Source organism: Neophocaena asiaeorientalis, unplaced genomic scaffold (genome assembly GCF_003031525.2).
Source record: "Neophocaena asiaeorientalis asiaeorientalis breed wild unplaced genomic scaffold, Neophocaena_asiaeorientalis_V1.1 scaffold19, whole genome shotgun sequence".
NCBI classification, from domain to species: domain Eukaryota; kingdom Metazoa; phylum Chordata; class Mammalia; order Artiodactyla; family Phocoenidae; genus Neophocaena; species Neophocaena asiaeorientalis.
Genome location: NW_020173388.1, coordinates 8,378,314 through 8,399,284, shown reverse-complemented (window position 1 = coordinate 8,399,284; position 20,971 = coordinate 8,378,314). Strand labels below are relative to the sequence as shown.

General features: G+C 36.3%; 1 protein-coding gene across 1 annotated transcript in view; it reads right to left on the bottom strand.

Annotated features, from left to right (window-relative positions):
• The window catches only part of CNGA1 (cyclic nucleotide gated channel subunit alpha 1), a 34,349-nt gene extending 20,612 nt beyond the window's left edge, over positions 1-13,737 (bottom strand). Inside the window, exons 1-3 of the mRNA XM_024746711.1 lie at positions 13,713-13,737; positions 13,328-13,507; positions 10,368-10,425 (exon numbers count right to left, since the gene is read on the bottom strand). The gene's annotated coding sequence lies outside the window, so the exon portion shown is untranslated. The remainder of the gene's footprint in view (positions 1-10,367; positions 10,426-13,327; positions 13,508-13,712) is intronic.
• Positions 13,738-20,971: the final 7,234 nt, after the last annotated feature.

The following is a 20,971-nucleotide window of genomic DNA, read 5'->3' as shown; positions in this document are numbered from 1 at the left end:
TTTTTTAAAGTCTCCTTCCCCACTTCCTCTGTTTATCACTTTCTCCCAACCCATAAAACCCTGGTGCAGCGAGTCAGGACTGTAAGGACACTTGAATCTGATGATCCTGCAGCCACTAGAAAGGTGGCATGGATATGGATCTCACTTTTTCACCAATCAGTAATAAGTTCCAGACTGCCAAAGCGCCAGAGTGCCCCAGCAATTTTTTCCGCTGTTCCCTCCATTTATAGTAGTAGGACCACATATTACACAGAAATTAGTAATATGCACAGTCCCACATTCAACATCCTGCGCTGCTGAGAAACAAACAGGATCGTCCTTTCACCCATTTTCTTCCAAAAAGTTCTACCTTCACTTCGATGCAGGTATCTCCCAATTTCACAGAAGCAGCCCTGACTCCCTTCCTTGGCTCCTATACTGTATTTCATTCATTAATTCACGGCAAACATTTTGAATACCTCCTATTAGCCAAGCTCCTTTCATTTACTTTCTGAAGCAGCCACTTCAGAGCCCTGTGTCCAGTGTGTCCGAAAATGGACTTTCAATTCTCTCCCTGTCAAACCAGCTCTTCTTCCTGACTTGGCCATTTCTGGTTGTAGAATCATTGTTCTTTCATGTACTTAATTCACTGAAAACTTGGAGCTCATTATCTTTAACTCCTTCCTTCCCACCCAGTCACTCTGTCATAGAGTCTTAATATACCCTATTTTGCAATTGCTCCGCCTACACTCCCACTTTTTCATTTAATTATCACTAAGGTTTATTAGGTGCTTGTTACCTCTTATCTTTGACTAAGTCTGTTACCTGATTTATTCATCCCCAGCCTCACCCACCCTCCAATTTATCCTGCAAAGTACTCCCAAATTAATCTTCTTAAGGAGGATATACTATCATATTCTTGTTCTAGAACCTTCAAGATTTCCCCATTGTCTACTGAATTTATTACCCTTTCTTCTGCAACGGAGGCCCGATCTCCCTTCCTCCCTCCCTCTCACTTTCTTCCTCCACATTTATTCCTTCCAAAAAGACAGGATGAAATACTATATAGGCATTAAAAATAAAAAAATACTTCTAGATGAACAGGTATTAAAAGTTCTTAAAGATACAGTATATTACCATACATAGGAAAAAAATACATATATATATTCATGTGTGTTTGTGTGTGCAGAGAGAGAAAAAGATGCAAGAAGATAGTGGTAACAGTGATTTCCTGCCTCTGAAGAAGGCAAAACATGGATGAGACTGGGCACTAAGCATAGAAAGGGGTATACTGTATTTTCTGAATATTGTATGATATAAATTAATGACTTAGTGGATATGTATAGTGACCCCCATTTCAAAATGCAAAACAGTACAAAAATTATATTATCTATACTTCTACCACCAGGAATATACGTTAACTTTTGTCTTTTGTCAAATTTGCTTCCCCACCTTTGATGGCATGTGAAAAACAATAAAACTTTATACCTAAAGTTAAAGCCCTTTTATCAAGCTGCCACTTCCCAGTTCCAACCTTGTCTTCCCTCTACCCTCTACCCAGAAGCAACCACTACTGTAAATTTGATGTGTATCCTTCCAGCCCATTCCACCCTTTTACATACTTACATAAGCATCCATAACCAATGCATAGCTTGGGACATGCTGTTTAAGTGTGTAAAGCAGTATCTTCCCCTGTGTATAATTCTGCAACTTGCTTTTCCACTCAAAATTATGTTTTGAAAATGATCTATGCTAATATACATAGAGCCATTTCATTTTATAATATTGTTTGTTAACATTGTAACATATATGTATCATATTTTGTTCCTTTTTTCTATTCGTCCTTCCTCTTTCTATTAATGAAAGATTGGTTCTTTCCAGTTTTTTTTTTGCTATTATGAGCAGTGCTGCAATAAAAATCCTTTGCATGTCTCCTTAGACACTTGTACAAGAGTGGTCCTTATGTCTACAACCAGAAGTGGAACTGCTAGTTCTAGTTTCAGTTTCAGAGCCAGCCAAATTGCTGCCCAAGGCTGTGTATCATTTTACATTCTGTGAGCTCTATACAGGTATATTATTTCCCCCACACCTTGACCGACCCTTAATATTGTCAGATTTTAGGGGTTTTTGCCCCAGTTTGATGAGACAAATTTCTTTGCACTATGGCTTTTGATTTGCATTTACTAACGAAGTTGGACAAACTCTCATGTGTTTATTAGTTATTTGGATTTCTTCTTTGTGAATTAGAGGTTTATATTCTCAGGCTTCCCTGGTGGCGCAGTGGTTAAGAATCCACCTGCCATTGCAGGGGACACGGGTTCAATCCCTGGCCGGGGAAGATCCCACATGCCGCGGAGCAACTAAGCCCGTGCGCCACAACTACTGAGCTTGAGCTATAGAGTCCGCGAGCCACAACTACTGAGCCTACGTGCCACAGCTACTGAAGCCTGCGCACCTATAGCCCATGCTTGGCAACAAGAGAAGCCACGACAATGAGTAGCCTGTGCACCGCAATGAAGAGTAGCCCCTGCTCACCGCTACTAGAGAAAGCCCATGTGCAGCAATGAAGACCCAACACAGCCAAAAATTAATTAATTAATTAATTAATTTTTTAAAAAGAAGTGCATATTCTTGGTCCATTTTTTTTTTCAGTTCAGTTCTTTCATCCATTCAACACATAATTAATGCCTGCTATGTGTCAGGCATTATTATTACCTCTAAGGGAATATGTACCCCTGGCTCTCTATTAATTGCAATTTAATTTTACCTTTCTGAATTAAGCATAAGATTCTGCGATCTACTAATGCCATTCATGCACTTTACTAACATGTAAATCCCTTAAATCATTTAGCAACAAATATTTGTTTACCAGTGTACGGCATACAAAGCAATCTAACTTCTATATTCTCATTTAATTATCATCACAACTATGTTGTGACTCATAATGGACTTTATTATGTCACCCAAGCAGTGAACTACTTCTGGATAAAACTGATAACTGAACTGAGGAATCCAGTTGGCAAGGCTGGCAGAGTTCACAGACTTTAAAGCATCATCTTTAAACAAAGACAGTTGTGTATTACACAGCTCAGAGCACCCACACCACTTAATTATTTGAAGATAACCAAAGATGATTCGACATGTATGAGGATTCCTGTGTATTGGTGCTTTCTGGAGTAGAATTCTTTGTGAACGTCCCAAAAGATTGGATAAATGGTATACTTGGTATTTATACATTATTTGTTATATTCACACTAATAGGTAAATAGGTACTTTTTTTAAGATAAATGATGCTCTCTTCTCCATTAGTGCAAAGCTTTTTTAAAGAAGGTACTCTAATCGGCCGACGCAACCAGTAAAATTCAGGCCTCGTAAAAAAGTGCAGAACGATATGCAGTAAACTGTAAATAACAATTACCTCTGGAGGCTGGATCTCTGTATTGTTTGAATTTTATACAATGAACACAAATTAATTTTATAATAAAAGGAAAAATTTTGTGATTTTTCTTCAAAAGAACATTATTTAACAACTCCTAGAAATCTTTGTAATATACTGTTAAGCAGAAAAAGCAGATTGTTGAGCACTATTTATAGCATCATATTGTTTTATTAAAAATTGTGCATCTGTGCATGGAAAGGATACACACTTTAATGTTCAACGGTAAGTTTTTAGTGATGGGAATCATCATTTTTGCATTCTTCTTTGTAGTCTTCTGTATTTTCTCCTAATTTATTTATTTATTTATTTATTTATTTTCAGTATGCAGGCCTCTCACTGTTGTGGCCTCTCCCTTTGCGGAGCACAAGCTCCGGACGTGCAGGCTCAGTGGCCATGGCTCACGGGCCCAGCCGCTCCGCGGCATGTGGGATCTTCCCAGACCGGGGCACGAACCCGTGTCCCCTGCACCGGCAGGTGGACTCTCAACCACTGCGCCACCAGGGAAGCCCCCTCCTAATTTATTTTTTAATGAGAAAGAAAAGGTAGTATTTGAAATGGGATTTTGTTTAGTAGCAAAAATAATTAATGTCTGCATTTTTGCTTTAAAATAAAGTTTTCCAGTCCTTGCCCAATCTCAGTATCCAACTGCAGAGCTAAGGTTATTTCTTACTATTTAACAATGCTCCCAGAGCTGTGTAACCATCCAGAACAGGCTTTGCTGGCTCTGCAACCGAGAGGCGGCCAGTGCCTGAAAATAACCATCTCCTGTTTGGCAGACACTTAGGTTCTGGCCCCAGCTCTTCAGCAAAATGCCAGCGAGACCTTGACAGAGATCTTCAGTTTCCTCTTCCGTAAGGTGGAGATGCTAATACCTGCCCTGCCTACTATAATGATTCTCTATGGGGAGCTAATGAAAACTATACACAAAGCAATATTGAAGGCTGTGAAGATTTATACAGATGCAAGTTGACGATGTTGTTATATAACCTCCAAGCTCAGAGAGAGAGAGACAACCGTCAACTTTCTTATGGAGACAAAGAGAGCTAACATGCTTTAAATCAGCTTTCTTTAACCCCTCCCTCCTTGAACTATCACTTTGAGAAGTCAAATCTGTCAAAGCAACTATTTAATTATTATCGTTAGACGATCATAAGCAAACTGTAATTCTCATGAAGACTAAAATAGAACTGACACAATACTGTTGCTATGTGTGCCCATAGCAAACACAAGGATGGGTCTGGGCTCTTAAGCCAATTGTTACCAACTTACAGAGAAAACACAACACTTTCTCAGAAAGAACAATTTCACTAAGGAGGTCATTATTATCATAGCCATTATCATCACCTTTACAATCTACAGAAAATTTACAAAGCAGCCATCATTAAGCAAAATCTCAGTTCATCAAAAGGCGATTAACAAAACCATCGAATAACCAAATATATGTTCCAGACTCCTTTCTTTAGCCAAAACATTTCACAAGAAAACACGGTGATAGAACAGAGTGATTTAAATGCCAGAAAAAGTAAGCATCATAAGAGCAAAAATTGCTACTCCATTCCTAGTGACCAGAACTAGGAAAAATTTTCAAATAAATTTAAAGTATTGATTATAACAATAAAATCATATATATTATAACCCTGGGGCATTGCAAGACCCTACATCATCGAAGAAAGTTTTCTCTAGAATCAATATGTTATACTAATCAAGGGTAAGAATGAAGACTTTCTGCAATGGGTGGAAGCCTCAATGCATTATCCTTCCCACTTTCCCCACTGAATCAGAAGTATTCTGAATTCTAAAAATTGACCATAAAAATTAATAAATTCTGATTACCTGAAGGTTTCCTTGCCTTTTATGTTAGGGTATCTCACTCAAATATTTGTTCCATAATGGAATTTCTCAGGAAATGCATGCTGATAAGAAGTCTTTTGGGAAAGTCTAACTTGGGGTTCCATCTTCCACAAAATCTATTGTGATTTTACCATCCATTATATGTACTGACCATATCTGAAATCATTCCATTAGCCATAAGCATTTACTTCCTTGTACATACATCTATGTTTGCATATGAATGTCCCACTTTCCCAATTTTTCTCTAAGCTTCCTAAGGGCAGAGAACTTTCTTTTTCTCTTTATATCCCCTGGGACAAAGCAAATACAAACTTTTGATGGAAACAGTAAAGGTGAGTAAACATATAAAAAGACAAATAGGGGCTTCCCTGGTGGCGCAGTGGTTGGGAGTCCGCCTGCCGATGCAGGGGACGCGGGTTCGTGTCCCGGTCCGGGAAGATCCCACATGCTGCGGAGCGGCTGGGCCCGTGAGCCATGGCCGCTGAGCCTGCGCGTCCGGAGCCTGTGCTCCGCAACGGGAGAGGCCACAACAGTGAGAAGCCCGCGTACCGCAAAAAAAAAAAAAAAGACAAATAAATACTTAGAACCCAGCACTGGAAGTCCCCTGGACTCTAATAACACAGAAATTTTGTCAGTCACAATGAGTATTTGAAAGTTAGGATAATTTTTTCCCTGCTTTTCTTACAAATCTATATCTTATGCCCAAAAGAACATGTTAAAAGTGTTGATATTTTTACTTGAAACAATTTGAAGATAACAGAATCCAATCTTTATTTAATTAATATTTTTATGCACCCTCATGTGGGGCTGCTCACAAGTCAGGCTATCTTATATTATTCCTTTGCTACTCTAAAAAGGAAAAAAAAAGGACTGCTCCTTTACTTCCATAATTCTGATGATGTGTGAGTACGGCACTGCCTGGCTCCCAATCAACTTTATTTTGACTTTTTCGGGTTTTTTTGCAGTACGCGGGCCTCTCACTGTTGTGGCCTCTCCCTTTGCAGAGCACAGGCTCCGAACGCGCAGGCTCAGCGGCCATGGCTCACGGGCCCAGCCGCTCCGCGGCATGTGGGATCTTCCCAGACCGGGGCACGAACCCAAGTCCCCTGCATGGGCAGGCAGACTCTCAACCACTGCGCCACCAGGGAAGCCCTATTTTGTCTTTTGATGAGGAAACTGGCCCTTCCATGAATGCTGCCAGCTATAAAGTGACCTGTCCTAACCTATATGTTTGGATTGAGAACTTGAAAATGTAGAGTAGCTGTTATAATTATATGGATGTCATTTCTGTGACTTTGAAGTAAAAAGTAGAATAAATTGTATTCTCCATTAAAAAAATAATATTTTTGCTTCTCAGTACTTGTTGAGCATGTGCTATGTGTCATGTAGCTTGCTGCAGTGTGAAGGCGAGAAAGAAAAGAGGAAGGATGGAATGCTAAGACAGAATTCCAGCCCTAAAGAAGTTAACAAGAGAACACTGTAAGTAATAAAAATTCAATATGACAATTTTATGTGTTCAAAGCCCAATTCTGTGGAGTTGGAAGATTCATGAAAAGCTTTCCAAAGCAGGGAATATGTAACTGGGTTTTGAAGGATGAGTACTACCTTTGCTAAGGTCGTAGAGGAAATGAGCATTCTTAGCAGAAGAAACAGCATGTGAGGAAGGTAAGAGATGAAGAAAAAAGCAAATATTTCCAATGGCTGGGATTAGGATGCCTGGGTGCTTGTGGCTTCCCCTCAGCACTCACATAATATGGAGCACTTATCATGAGTGCACTGACCCACTATTTTATCATGATCCAATTATCAGTGTCTTTCCCACCAGACTTGAGAGCAGGACCCAATGAGCTCTGATTTTTATGTTTCCAGCCCCTTACATAATGCCTGGCTCATAAGAAACATCCAAAAGTGTTTTGCTTTATTTTTTTATTTTATTGCACAAACACTACTCTCAAAAAATAAACATCTACACTCCATCATGATTTTAATGATCACATTTAAGTTGCTATTGCTACAACAGTACAATGTGTACATTTATTAGTCCCAGTTGCCTTTAGAATAAGTTTATCAAGTTCCCAAGAAAACAATGTGTTTTAAAAAGAGATTTCATTAGATTTATGGATTAATTTGGGGAGAATCAACATACTTAGTATATTAAAATATTTAATCATCTGACAAGTGACGTCTCCTCATTTACTGATGGCTTTTAAAGTCTACTTTGTAAGTAGACTTTGTAAGTCTTTATAAATTTCATTAAATAAGCTATGTACATTTCTAGTTAAATGTATTCAATGTATTTAAAAATAAGATCTTTTTATTATATTGTCTAACTAGTTGCTATTAATTTATAGGAGAGCTATTAATTTATATATTTATTTTGTAGCCTATCACCTTATTGAACTTTAGTTTTAATAGTTTTAAATTGATCCTATTGCGTTTTCTAGGTAAACAATAATATATCCACAGGTAATGATAATTTTATCTCTTCAAATTGTATATCTTGTTTCTTTTTCTTATTTCATTGTGTTGAGTTGAAGTTACAGAACGCTGTTAAATAATAGATATTATACCCTTCGCTTGTTTCAGTCTCTAGAATTTCTCCTATTTTGCCCACTGATTTCAGATTAAATTTTCTTTATTGTGTTAAGGAAGTTTTCTTTTATTACTAATTTGCTATTTTATCAAGAATATATGTTAAACTTCACCAGTTACCTTTCATCAGCTAAAGCTAAATAAATCGTTAAAGTTAAGTTGATTCGTACTTCAGAGCATTTGTAACATTTGAGAACTGTTAGGTGTAATTATAAGCACTTGTTCCACACTATAGAGTATCTCTATATTACCATAGTTCAAGATCTTGGCACGGTGGTTGTCTGCTGATGGGAAGGTACATGCTGTTTTTCCTTTAAGGGAATGTAGGAATGTACCAGCTGTTTATTAGCGCCATAGCCAAAACTTAAAATATGACAGCCTAATTCCCACACACTCTTACCTTAGGTGAAAGCCTCTGGCATTATGTGGATTTATCCCTTTGACCTATTGATGGGGACACAGTAGGAAACAAAGTTTCTGTCCAAGACAATCACCGGCACAGAGTAGGTACTAAATAAAATCTTTGTTGAATAAATTAACGAGTAAAATATATTTAAGGTACAGTGGCTTTTTTTTTTTTTTTTTTTTTTTTTGCGGTACGCGGGCCTCTCACTGTTGTGGCCTCTCCCGTTGTGCAGCACAGGCTCCGGACGCGCAGGCTCAGCGGCCATGGCTCACGGGCCCAGCTGCTCCGCAGCATGTGGGATCTTCCCGGACCAGGGCACGAACCCGTGTCCCCTGCATCGGCAGGCGGACTCTCAACCACTGCGCCACCAGGGAAGCCCTACAGTGGCTTTTTGGAGGTAGTTTTTGGACCCCCTTTTAAAATGTCCATAATTTTTAATCGATTTAATTTTTAATTTAAACTTAGACATCTGTTTATGCAGAAAATAATCTATTTCATCCAAACTTTTAAGTTTTCAGCACTATTAAACTTCATAGCTTAAAAAATTACCTCCATGAAAAAGAGAAGGACTTGCAATAGCTGTTTTGCTATTATTTTCAGCTAAAGAGTTATTTGATATTTCTCCCCCCACCATTTTTTTTTTTATTTCTAAGGGGTCGGGTCCTTAATTTAAACTTTACTTTTTAATTTCTAACTTTATTTGACTGTGACCAGAGAACGTAGCCTGTATACTTTTTTGCCTTATTGAGATTATTTTTGTGATCAATATTTATAAATTCTCCAAGAGTAGAGTAAAGAGGGTGCATTCTCTATGGGCTATAAAGTGCAGTCAACAACTATTAGGTTTTTTATTGACAGTTAACACCTTGATGCTTTACCACCACCCCTCATTCTCTTTTGTCTGCCTGCTTCGTCTAACAAAGACATGAGTGAATAACGTTTATAGAAAGAATGCTAAGTGGAAGAATGAATATAGTAGAACAAATTGATTCAGGGATATATAAACAGAAAAGGTCAAATAGTGAAAAGCCAATTATAAGATATGTCTTTATCAGTAGGAACATTCTAAAAGTTTGATTTAATAATGTCTAACCCTCTGATATAGAAGGAAATCACAAATATTTAAAATCCTGTAATCCTGCCAACAGGATTACAACAAAAATGATAAAGAGTAGTTTTTGAATGTATAAAAATAAAACTGTCAAGTAATTGATGTTTTTAAAAATCTAATTAAAATATACATGCTTATCATGGGGAAATAAAGGAAGGCAAGGTGATCTAAATTCTGGCTCCATCACAAAATACGAATATGTTGCCTTGAGGGAGCCATTAAACCTCCTTAGACCACTTATCTCTAAAAGGGGGTGTGCAGGTTGTTATAATAATGCTTATAAAGTACCTAACACTTGAGAAGTTCTTAAGTGTCTCCAATGGCTTGGAGCTCATATTTTCAGGAGTTAAATTTTTGTGAAGATTTATATGAATTTGACAGTGTTCTACCTTCAAATATTTTAAAGAGAAAGAAAACCTAGTATATGATACTTCCTTTGGGGAAAAACACATCTGCCAAAGGTATTGTTTTGACTTCTAAAAATGAACGTGAAGATAAACAACAAGGACCTACTGTATAGTACATGGAACTATATTCAATATCTTGTAATAGCCCATAATGGAAAAGAATCTGAACAAGAATACATATATATATATATATATACACACACACACACACACACACACACACACACACATATGTAAATCAACAAAACATTGTAAATCAACTATACTTCAGCTTTCAAAAAATGAACTTGAAACTTGCAGAAAGGTAGTATTTACTATGTTGTGATATTCAGATTAGCAGAACCATATTGCCAGGCCTTATTTATTGTTATTTTTAACTAAAATAGCATCTTTAACTAAAACTGTATTTAGTAGAATATTCATTTATCTGTCAAAAATACAGAGAAATCAATAAAAATACAACCATCAGTTGTAACTAGAAAGCATGTAACATGAAAAACAAAGCAAATGCTGATAAAACAGATCAAAACAGAGGTATAAACATATGTGAAAATACAATTGTAATTACCACTGAGTTCTTACCTTTGGTTGCTTAAGCAATATATCTGTGTCTTCTAGAAATGCAAGTCAGTGGTGTATCCTAAACAAACAGGGATATAGTATAAATCTGAACATTGTCAAAATCGAGGTCCTAATTTTTTAAAATAATAAATATGCTGATCTTTTTCCTTTCTTTAAAGATGTACAAATGGCTAGTTTTCTTAATCATTCCCAAGGAAAGAAACAGTTCTGTGGCAGTGACAAAGGAGGATTTTCATGAGTCAGTATTGGATTTGCGGATTTATATACAGATGAAAATAACAGCAAATCACCGTTATCCTTGGCTACAGCCCAAGCTTATTAATATGTATGAGAGTTAGGGATAAAAGGGGTTTTCTCAGAACTACACCTCTTAGAAAATTTGCAAATAAACTTAACCAAAGGTAATGTTGACTGATGAATTTTATTGAAGTTATATTTTCAATTCACCCAGCGTTACAATCTGGAAAGAATTATCTAGGTTTTTACAAAGTGTGGCTAAATTTTTAAATACAGTGCCATCACAATAAAAACTACTGAAATATAAATAGGGTGCACTTATTTATTCATTGGTCTGTTTATTGTGTGTTTTGTGGAAGAACTGTATGTCTGAAACATATCTGGTCAGAAATAAAATAGGATGAGTCTGAGCTTCCCTGAAAGAATAAGTCACACTTTAGATGTGCAAAAAACATTAAGATATGCCAGTCCGTGTCTAAATGTTATTCTAATGACCTAAAAGTAAATTTCCCTCCGAATTTTTAATGAAATATTTGACAGTGTATATACTCACAAAACTTTTTTTTCTGATTTATTAGCCACCGAACAACCCAGTAACGTTTACTGCCTCAGTTAAACGGCTTCAGATTCCAGTGGGGCTAGTAAGCTCTTAAAAGAGGAGATACCCAAGACTCCTGGCAAAGAAAATTAGCAGAGTACTGAGTAATTTCAGAAAATTGGCTTTTGGTTCCAGAATTTTAAAAATAATATTTTATTTCTAGTTATAAAATAAAGCATGCTTCATAAAATTTGGACAATACAGAAAGGAAGAAAATAAAACATATATTCTTACCATTCTGAGATAATCAATATTAACATTTTGGTTTATACATGTATAAATATAACTGTACCCATACAATTTTTAAATAAAGTAATTCTGATTTCATTTATCATTTTTATATTACTAAATATCAATCTAAACCATCCTTTTTAAGACTGCATAATATTCTATCATATTCCATTATTCCATGATTTATTGATTGATTTTCTTGTCATTGGATATTTCCTCTGGTTCATTTCAAAATGAACGTTCTTATTCTTAAATTATGTACACCTGTGATTATTTACTATTTTCTTAGAAATGAGCTTACTAGGTTAAAGTGTATTATCATTCTTATTACTTTAAATTTGTATTGCCAATATAATTTCCAGAAATCTGTGTTAACCTGTTTGACTTTATAAAGTTAAATAAGTGTAATTCACTTGTAATTTGTTGACTTCTTTCAATTTTTCACTCATCAATCAATATTTTACCAAATACACCATTTTGACTTAGTTTTTTGCAATGTTGTAGTTAAACACAACCCTTTAAGCTGTTAGTGTGTGTTTTTTTGATAAATCAACTCATTGTAAACTTCCTCCAAACTAACCAATGTGGCCACTTGTGTCACAATTTACCTTTATGCTAAAATGTTATTGTGTCAGTCTCATTATATTATGCTCCTCTTTAAGCAGAGTTACATAATCTGCTTAGGTAAATAAGCCACTTGCTCTGAGTAATATTGCTGGACCTTAAACCCACCTCTATGAAATTACTTGTAAATATTTCAAAAAGCACAAAATGGTGATAAATGTTAAAATCACAGGTGTAAAGGAAAATAAGTGATGAATAGACAGACAAAGAGAAATTCTCAAGACAGGAAGGAATTTAATTTTGCTCAATGCTAAATAAACGATTTAAACCCCAAAACCGTAATACAGTATCTATTTCATTTTATAGAGGAGGAAATGAAGGGTGGGACATGAAGTCATTTACTGAAGGTCACAGTGGCTAGTATAGCATCAGTTAGCTGTGGTTCACACCCAGATAGGGTTGCCAGATTTAGCAAATAAAAATACAATATAAGTGCGTCCCAAATATTGCACAAGACAAGCTTATACTAAAAAATTATTTGACGTTCATTTGAAATTCAAATCTAACTGGGTGTTCTGGTTTTTTATCCAGCAACCCTAAACCAAGGCCTATCTAACCACAGGGCACCACACTGCCTTAGTGATCTGGAAGCTAAGAACATGAAAAATCAGGTCAAGCCACCCATTTTAGCAACATGTCTGTAACAGCAACAGCAAAGAGCACTATACATGAGAAACACTGTTGTTTCTCACCCACTGATTCAATTTCTCATCTATAAGTTGGTCACACCTGTAAACCTTTTAGCACATTACTTGCACATAAGTGCTCAAAACTGATAGTTTTTATTATTACCTTTCATATTATGTCCTTCACATCTAAGAACTTTTCTCCTTGAAATATTTTAAATGCTCCTTAATCACCTAATTGGTATCTATCATTCATGAAAGTACTCAGACCCTCTGTGGACCTCCTTAATATACTGAGTTAGATATTACTTCCTGGAAGTAAGGGCTTTCAGAAAATTATACTTGTTATCTAAAATGAAAGGCCCTTTTGTTCTTTTTTTCTGCGGTACGCGGGCCTTTCACTGTTGTGGCCTCTCCCGTTGCAGAGCACAGGCTCCAGACGCGCAGACTCAGCGGCCATGGCTCACGGGCCCAGCAGCTCCGTGGCACGTGGGATCTTCCCAGACCAGGGCACGAACCCGTGTCCCTTGCGTCAGCAGGCGGACTCGTCAACCACTGTGCCACCAGGGAAGCCCAACCCTTTTGTTCTTAAACTCAATGTTCACTTTACCTCTGCCTCTCTTACACCAACTATGGCCACCTACCTTTCAGTGGAGTGGTTTCTGTGACACCATGCTAGGTTTATATGAAGAGGTTTTGGAGTCACAGGCCAGGTTTGAACCCAGCCCCATCGTTCCCTAGCTCTGGGACTTGGAGCATGGTAGTGAACCTCCTGGGCCTCAGTTTCAGTCGCCATGGAATGGACATGATAATATCTTGCAGATCTGTTCAGAGGATTAAAATGAGATATAGTAATATGAAGAATTTATTACACTTCCTAAAGCATGGTAAACACTTGATAAGTGACTATTACCATAATTTTTAAAAGACAAATAGCAGAGTTAAGCTTTATTTTACAATAATTAGTTTACTGTCATAAATTTGCATGTTTTCTTTTAAAAGTTGAAAATACATTTTCTTGGAAATTACCTGGTGGTCCAGTGGTGAAGACTCTGTGCTTTCACTGCTGAGGGCCTGGGTTCAATCCCTGGTTGGGGAACTAAGATCCCACAAGCCACGTGGTGCAGCCAAAAAAAAAAAAAAAACAGAAAGAAAGAAAATACATTTTATGGTTAGGAAGTACACTAGCGTTATTTAGAGCAATCTTTTTCTAGTCTTACCTCATACACGAAAGATGTAACTGAAACAAATATACCTAAAGATAAAACAAGATGACAAATTAGGAACTTGCTCCCACATACAGCTATGGGATATTCATTTCATCATGGATTGCTTGTTATTTGAAACTCTCTTAAATGATTCAATGAATTAAATAAAGGGTTGAAACAATAATTCTAATAACCTTTCTTCCTCCTGCCAACTTAACTCCTGGTGACCTCATAAAACATCATAGAACTGGCCATTATAAAATAGTTCTTCCCCCAATGAATCACACACAACACAAACACTTCACCTCTTTGGAATGACTCATTTGTTTTATCTCGAATGCACCTTCTCTTACTAGCTCTCACACTCCCTTCATGCACTTTTCCCATTCCAAAACTGTAATTAAGGGTGAACTGAATATTTTTGATTGTCGGGATGACACTTATTAGTTGTGTAGTCTTGGAAAAATGATTTAACCTTTCTGAGCCTCAATTTCCTTATCTGTAAAATGGAAATATAAAACCTCCCTCAGTAGGTTTTTGTGAGGCAAAATGGAGCAAAATCATAGCATATGATACAAGAGGACACAATAACGTGCTCTCTCTTCCTTTCACTTTCCTCTAAACTGGAGCTTTTCAGCATATTGCTTAAGCCTTACCTGTATTCAACATGTTGCAACTGAACTTTTGATAGCCAGGTACATGTGGCCATTAAATAACTAACAGGTAAAGATACAGAGCCATTATTTATACCTTGTTTCTAAATAATTTATTATATAATTCTAGCAGAGTGACCAAATGAAATAATTCATTTCTGTTTTTTTTAAATGTAAGTCTGTGTTTTCTGTGTAGAGTACTTAACAACGTGAAATAATAATCCTTCATAAAGGCATAGAACTCATTCAACGTACAATTCCCAAGCACCACACTGTGCTGGGTGCTGTTCTAAGGTCTGTGAGCACACGCAAGCCCTTCCTTAAAGATTATACACAGGAGGGAGACAGGCAAAGGAAGAGATGCTTACAACACGGCGTGATTAAGTGCTGAGGAAGCACTTACAAGGAGCCCTAAGATTTGGGGAGGAAAGGAGCTGGGCGAGAAAACTTTTGGGGAAAAATTATGTCTTTGCTGAAATTGAAGGTAAGTAGAAATGTTGTTTTATATATACAACACACACATTAGGATATTTTTCTGATTTACCCAAGTTTAAGAGGGTAAGAGTATGTTTAATTTTGTTTTGTTTTCCCCTTCAAAGTATGATTAGCTTGACCCAGTCTATCAATGGATTTCTTTTCCTGGGACCTGCAGTAACCTTGACTGATAGAAAGAACATAGCCACACTGGATTATCTGGTTAGTAGGCTACTTTTAGTCTGGTTCCCAGCCTTGCTTTGTCAGCTCCCTCTAAATCTTTATAATCCTATTTAAACTGCCTCTAACTATAGATGCTCATTTGCATGATATCGATTCTTTTGTATTTTCATTTCCAAAATTGTGTGATTCAAGGGATTCTGGCTCTTGGTCCTAAATTATTAAATATTTGATTGTCTTCCAGCACACCAAGACCTGCAGTCAGAGTGGTCAATGATGTCTCCTCAGCACTTATAACCATAATAATTAAATCTCATGTAAGTCATTGTTTAATGTCTGTCTCCCCTATAAGAACTGTAAACTCCACGAGGGCAGGGACTGTGTCTGTGTTGTTCATTACTGTATCTCCAGTGTCTAGCTCAATGCCACACACAGTCATTCATTCAACAGATATTCACTGACAGGCTCCCATCTAAGCACTGAGAAGTCAATAGTAGATGTAACTAAGTTCCTGCCCTCGTGCAGTATACATTCTAATGGGGTAGGAAAGACAATAAACAAAGCAGTAAACACAGAAGAAGCCAGATGGTGAGTAGTAATATGATAAAGCAAGGCAGGGTGATAGAGAATGGTGTGGGGATGGGGCAGGACTGTTTTAGATGGGGTAGTCAGGGAAGATCTCATCTAGCAGAGATCTCAAGGTAGGCATAGAGCTGGTCATGCCCAGTCCTGGGGGGAAGATCCTGCCTGGTAAGAAAATATGTGCCAAGCCCAAAGACAGGACTGTGCTTCCACTATTTAAAGAACATCAAGGAGGCCAGGTGGCTAAGTTAGAGGAAGCAAGGGCAGGAGGGGTAGGAGTTAAGGTCTTAGAGGACAGATCACGTGGAGAACAGTTAGGAGGCTATCAGAGCAATTCAGTGAGAGATGGCAGTGGTGCAGACCAGGATGGCAGATGTGGAGGTGATGAGAAGGGGATATATTTTTAAGATAGAGGCAATAAGATTTGCCGATTGATTGGATGTGGGCTGTGAGTGAAAGAGTGGAGTCAAGGTTGACTTTAGAGTTTTTTAGACCTAAGCAACTAAAGAAGAGGTTGCAATTTAATGAGATAGGAAGGACACCAAGAAGAACATGATGGGGATAGAGGGACATGGGGGGTTCTGTTTGGAAAATAAGGCATTAGTGCATGTCAGTGCCTCAGTAACACTGAAATGGATGGATGAAAAACTTATGTATTTTCTTGTACCTGTACTTACTTTATTAATTGGGATTCCAGCAAGAGGAAGTGGAGGCTGTATAGTTCTGAGAGTAGCAATACTGATAAAGAGATAAACAGTAGAACTGCCTCCCACTGCCCTTTGAACGCGAAGGTTCTCAAACAAATTCCATTGGCAGAATTTGGGGGTCCAGGACCCCATGATACTGTAACATGGTTTGGTATATACAGGAAAATGTGTTCTTTTCTGAGATGATCCATGATTTCCATCAATTTGCCTCCCCCAAATAGCTAATATGTATCAATATACTAATTTAATATACATTTATTAAGTACCTGTTAACTCTTCTTTATTTAGTAAACTCAGAGTCCAAAGTATGTAAAATGTGCAAGATTGAGAAAACGCTATTGTTCTTATTCAGTTAAGAAAAAAATAATGGGTAGTGTTACATGCCAGGCAGGGGGGTCGGGAGTGTCCATAAGATCACTCACTATGAGAGTCAGGCAGGAATATCAGCTTAGGATGTTAGACACACTTTGGTTCAAATTCCAGCTCTTCCACTTGCTAGCTGTGTTACCTATATGGCAAGTTATAAAACTTCTCTATCTCTTATCATGTGATATCACTTACGGGTGGGATCTGAAAACCTGATACAAATGAATTTATTTACAAAACAGAAATCGAAAATGAACTTCTGGTTACTAGAGGGGAAGCAGGGGAGGGATTAACTAGGAACTTAGGATTAACAGACACACACTACTATGTACAAAAGAGCTAAACAACAAGAATCCACTGTATAACACAAGGAATTATATTCAATATATTATAATAACCTATAATGGAAAAGCATCTGAAAAAGAAGATATATACACACATATATATAAAACAATCGCTTTGCTGTACACCTGAAACATTGTAAATCAACTATACCTCAATTTTCAAAAATGAAAAAAAGGAACAAAAAAACTCTATTTCTTAGTTAAAAGATCTATCTAAAAACAAGGTCCTACTCTATAGTACAGGGAACTATATTCAACCTGTGATAAACCATAATGGAAGAGAATATTTTAAAAAAAGAATGTCTATATGTGTATAACTGAGTCACTTTGCTGTATAGCAGAGATTGGAGCGACATTGTAAATCAAGTGTACTTCAATAAAAAATAAACAAAAGCTTTGAAACACACAAATATATACATGTATATTACATTATATATATATATTTATATATATATAAAATACAGTAAACTGTCTTCCACAAATGCGGTGCTCAATGTTTGGCTAGATTTCTGCTGATGAGCAAACTAACCCCTTAATTATAATTTAGCTTCTCAGGTAAATTTGTTTACAGGGAGAAAACACACTAATTACAGATTATAAGCATCCAATCTGTAAAACCAGACCCACTGAATGAATAAATAAAATAGAATTTTAGAACCTACATAGCCACAGTCCTACCCCTAAGAATTGCACATACCAAGTTATCATCTTGCTATTGTAACTGAAATTACAAGACTCTTCATAAATTATTATGCAATTTAAAATTAAAAAATATGTATTATTATGTCTGAATTTAACTGACCTTAAAAACTGACAGAATTTTGATTAATTCTCTTATATATCTAGAAGAAGCTGAGTAATGGAATTTTAGCACCTGACGTTAACAGCTGCTTGGAATATTGAAAAGTTAATAGACTTTGGAGTTAAGCTAATGTAGACTTGCATCCTGGCTCTGCCAATTAGCAACAGTATTGAGGTCTTGGGCCTCTGTTTTTTTCATGGGTATAATGGTAGGGATCCTTTTTATCAGTTTATGGTAATTAGAGATAATCTACATAAAACTCTTCCCAGAGGTCTAGCACAAATCAGGACCTCAACTATGATAACTATTAAGATATTATTTACTGAGAGATAGTTCCTGGAGTTCATTATTAATTAATTAATGATTGACTGGTAGAGTATCAAATTTCTAGTTAAGCAACATAATTAAATACAGAAGGGCTCAGAGGGATTCAGAGCAGGGCAGGAATCTATCACAGAGAGGGGGTTGTGCTCTATTGACAGTAGTGCCAAGTCAGATAACACTTCTTAAGTCATCACAGATTTTTTATTAATTTCTATGTGGAGAAACTTTGTACTGTTTGTTTGTCAATACAACTCACAAAATGATGCTTAGACTCAGAAATAAATCATGAATTTTAAATATCATGTTCGAACATTGCATTAGGCTCCCACAAATCACCTGAACTGTGGACTTAGCTTTTGCTCATGAAAAAGTAGCTTGACTCCAAAATGAGCAAACTATGTGAAACAGTTGTCTTCAAAATATTGGGCAACAGGCAGCACAGGAGTGTGATACTTGAGAAAGGGTGAAAAAATGAGTTGAACCCTGCTCAGAGGCAATGTATGAACTGTGTCATAAGAAACCAAGCAGAGCCCTACAGTCTTGCTCAGCTGAGGAGTCAGAAATTATCTTGGAGACCCAAGTAGCTAGAATTTGCAGAGCAGAGTACTAGAGAAGAGGAAGCTGTGTAGAGAAAGAGCTCCAAAAGTCTGCGGAGGGGTCTTTTCAAGTCTTTGGTGGAATACTGCACATGCCTAGGCTGGAACCCCACAGCCTGGGCAGTGAAAAACTGCCAGGGAACTAAATGTTAAATAATTCCCAGAGTTCACACAGACCGTGGATATAATCAAGTTTCTACCTGTCAGCGTGGGGAGATCTCACTGAATACCCAAGCATTAATAGAGTACACAGGAAAGCCACACTTTAGTAGTAGCGCTAAACTAGATCTAGAGTAAAGGATATTTTCATCTACCATAACAAGTCTTCAAACAAACTTGTAAAGGATCCAGCTAATCTCCAAGTAACTCATCTCCCTTTCTCTCTTTTAGGGAGGCAACAAAAATCCAAAAACTTCACAATGCAACTTTATAATGTTTGGCACTCAGTCAGAAATTACTAGACACAGAAAGAAACAGAAAAAATGTGATCTATAAGAAGGAGAAAAGTCATTCAATAGTTGCAGATCTAGAAATGACAGAGATGATGGAATTAGCAAACAAGGACCTTAAAATATGTATCATAAATATGCTCAGGAATTTAAAATAAAATGTACATAATGAATAAACAAATATGAAAGACATGAAAAATAACAAAGGGAACTTTCAGAAGTTAAAATTAGACTATCTGAAATGAAAAATTCATCAGATGTCTATTCAGTGGAATAAAGAATACAGAAGATAGGCTTAGTAAACTTGAAGACATAGCAATAAAAGCTGACCAAACTGAAGCAAGAGATAAAACATCAGAGACTATATTAAATGGCTCAACATAACTGGTGTCCTAGAAGGAAGGTGGTAAAAGCAAACATTTGAAGAACTAATGGCCAACAGTTTTCCAAATTTGATGAAAAGTATAAACCTACATATTCAAGAATCTCAAAGAACCCACACAGAATAAATACAAAGAAAATCACACCAAGTCAAATAAAAGCCCAATTACTGAAAATAAGTGGTAAAAAAATATATATTTTTAACAGCCAGAGGGGAAAAATAGGTACATTACATACAGTGGGGAAAAAAACAAATGAATAGTCACAGCCTTCTAATAGAAACAATGTAAGCTAGAATACAACGGAACAATATCTTTGAAGTGCTGTAAGAAAAGAAATACTATCAACTTATACTTCTGTACTAAGGAAAAAGAGCTTTCAAAAACAAAGACAAAATAAAGACTTTTTTTTTCCCCAGACAAACAAAAATGGAGAGAAACTACTGCAAGCAAATCTATACTATAAGAAATGTTAAAGGAACTTTTTGAGTCTTTAATCCAACTACATCAATAATTACAAAATATGTAATCAGACTATAAAGGCTAATTAAAAGCAAAGATTGTCAGCTTGGTTAGAAAAGTAAAATGTAACTATATTTCATTTCAAAGAAATAAGTTTTAAATACAAAGATAAGTTAGAAGGAAAGGGGCTGAAAAAGGTATAACATAAATTCTAATAATAAAACAGTTGGTTTTAGCTAAATTAATATCAAAGTAAATTCAAATCAAAAAGTATTACTAAAAAATAAACAGGGACGTTTAATAATGATAAAAATGTAAATTCATTAAGAAGACACAATAATCCTACTTGTATATGCACCTAATGACAAAGCTCCAAAAATTCATGAAGCAAAAACTGACAGCACTAAATTTATAGTCAAAATCAAATTACAGGTGATCTTAATACTTCTTTCTTAGCAACTGATAGAACAAATTTCAAAATTGGTAATAAACTGGATTTTGAGCTACCAGTTTAACCTAATTGACATTTATAAAACATTATACCCAACAACTACAGAATACACATTCTTTTCAATTTCACTTGGAACATTCTCCAAGATAGAGCATATGCTGGGCCATGAACCAAATCACAATAAATTTCAAAGGACTGTTATTATACAGAATATATTCTGTGTGAAAATCAGAATTAAATTATAAATCAATAACAGAAGGATATCTGGAAAATCACCAAATATTTGGAAATCAAGTAACACATTCCTAAA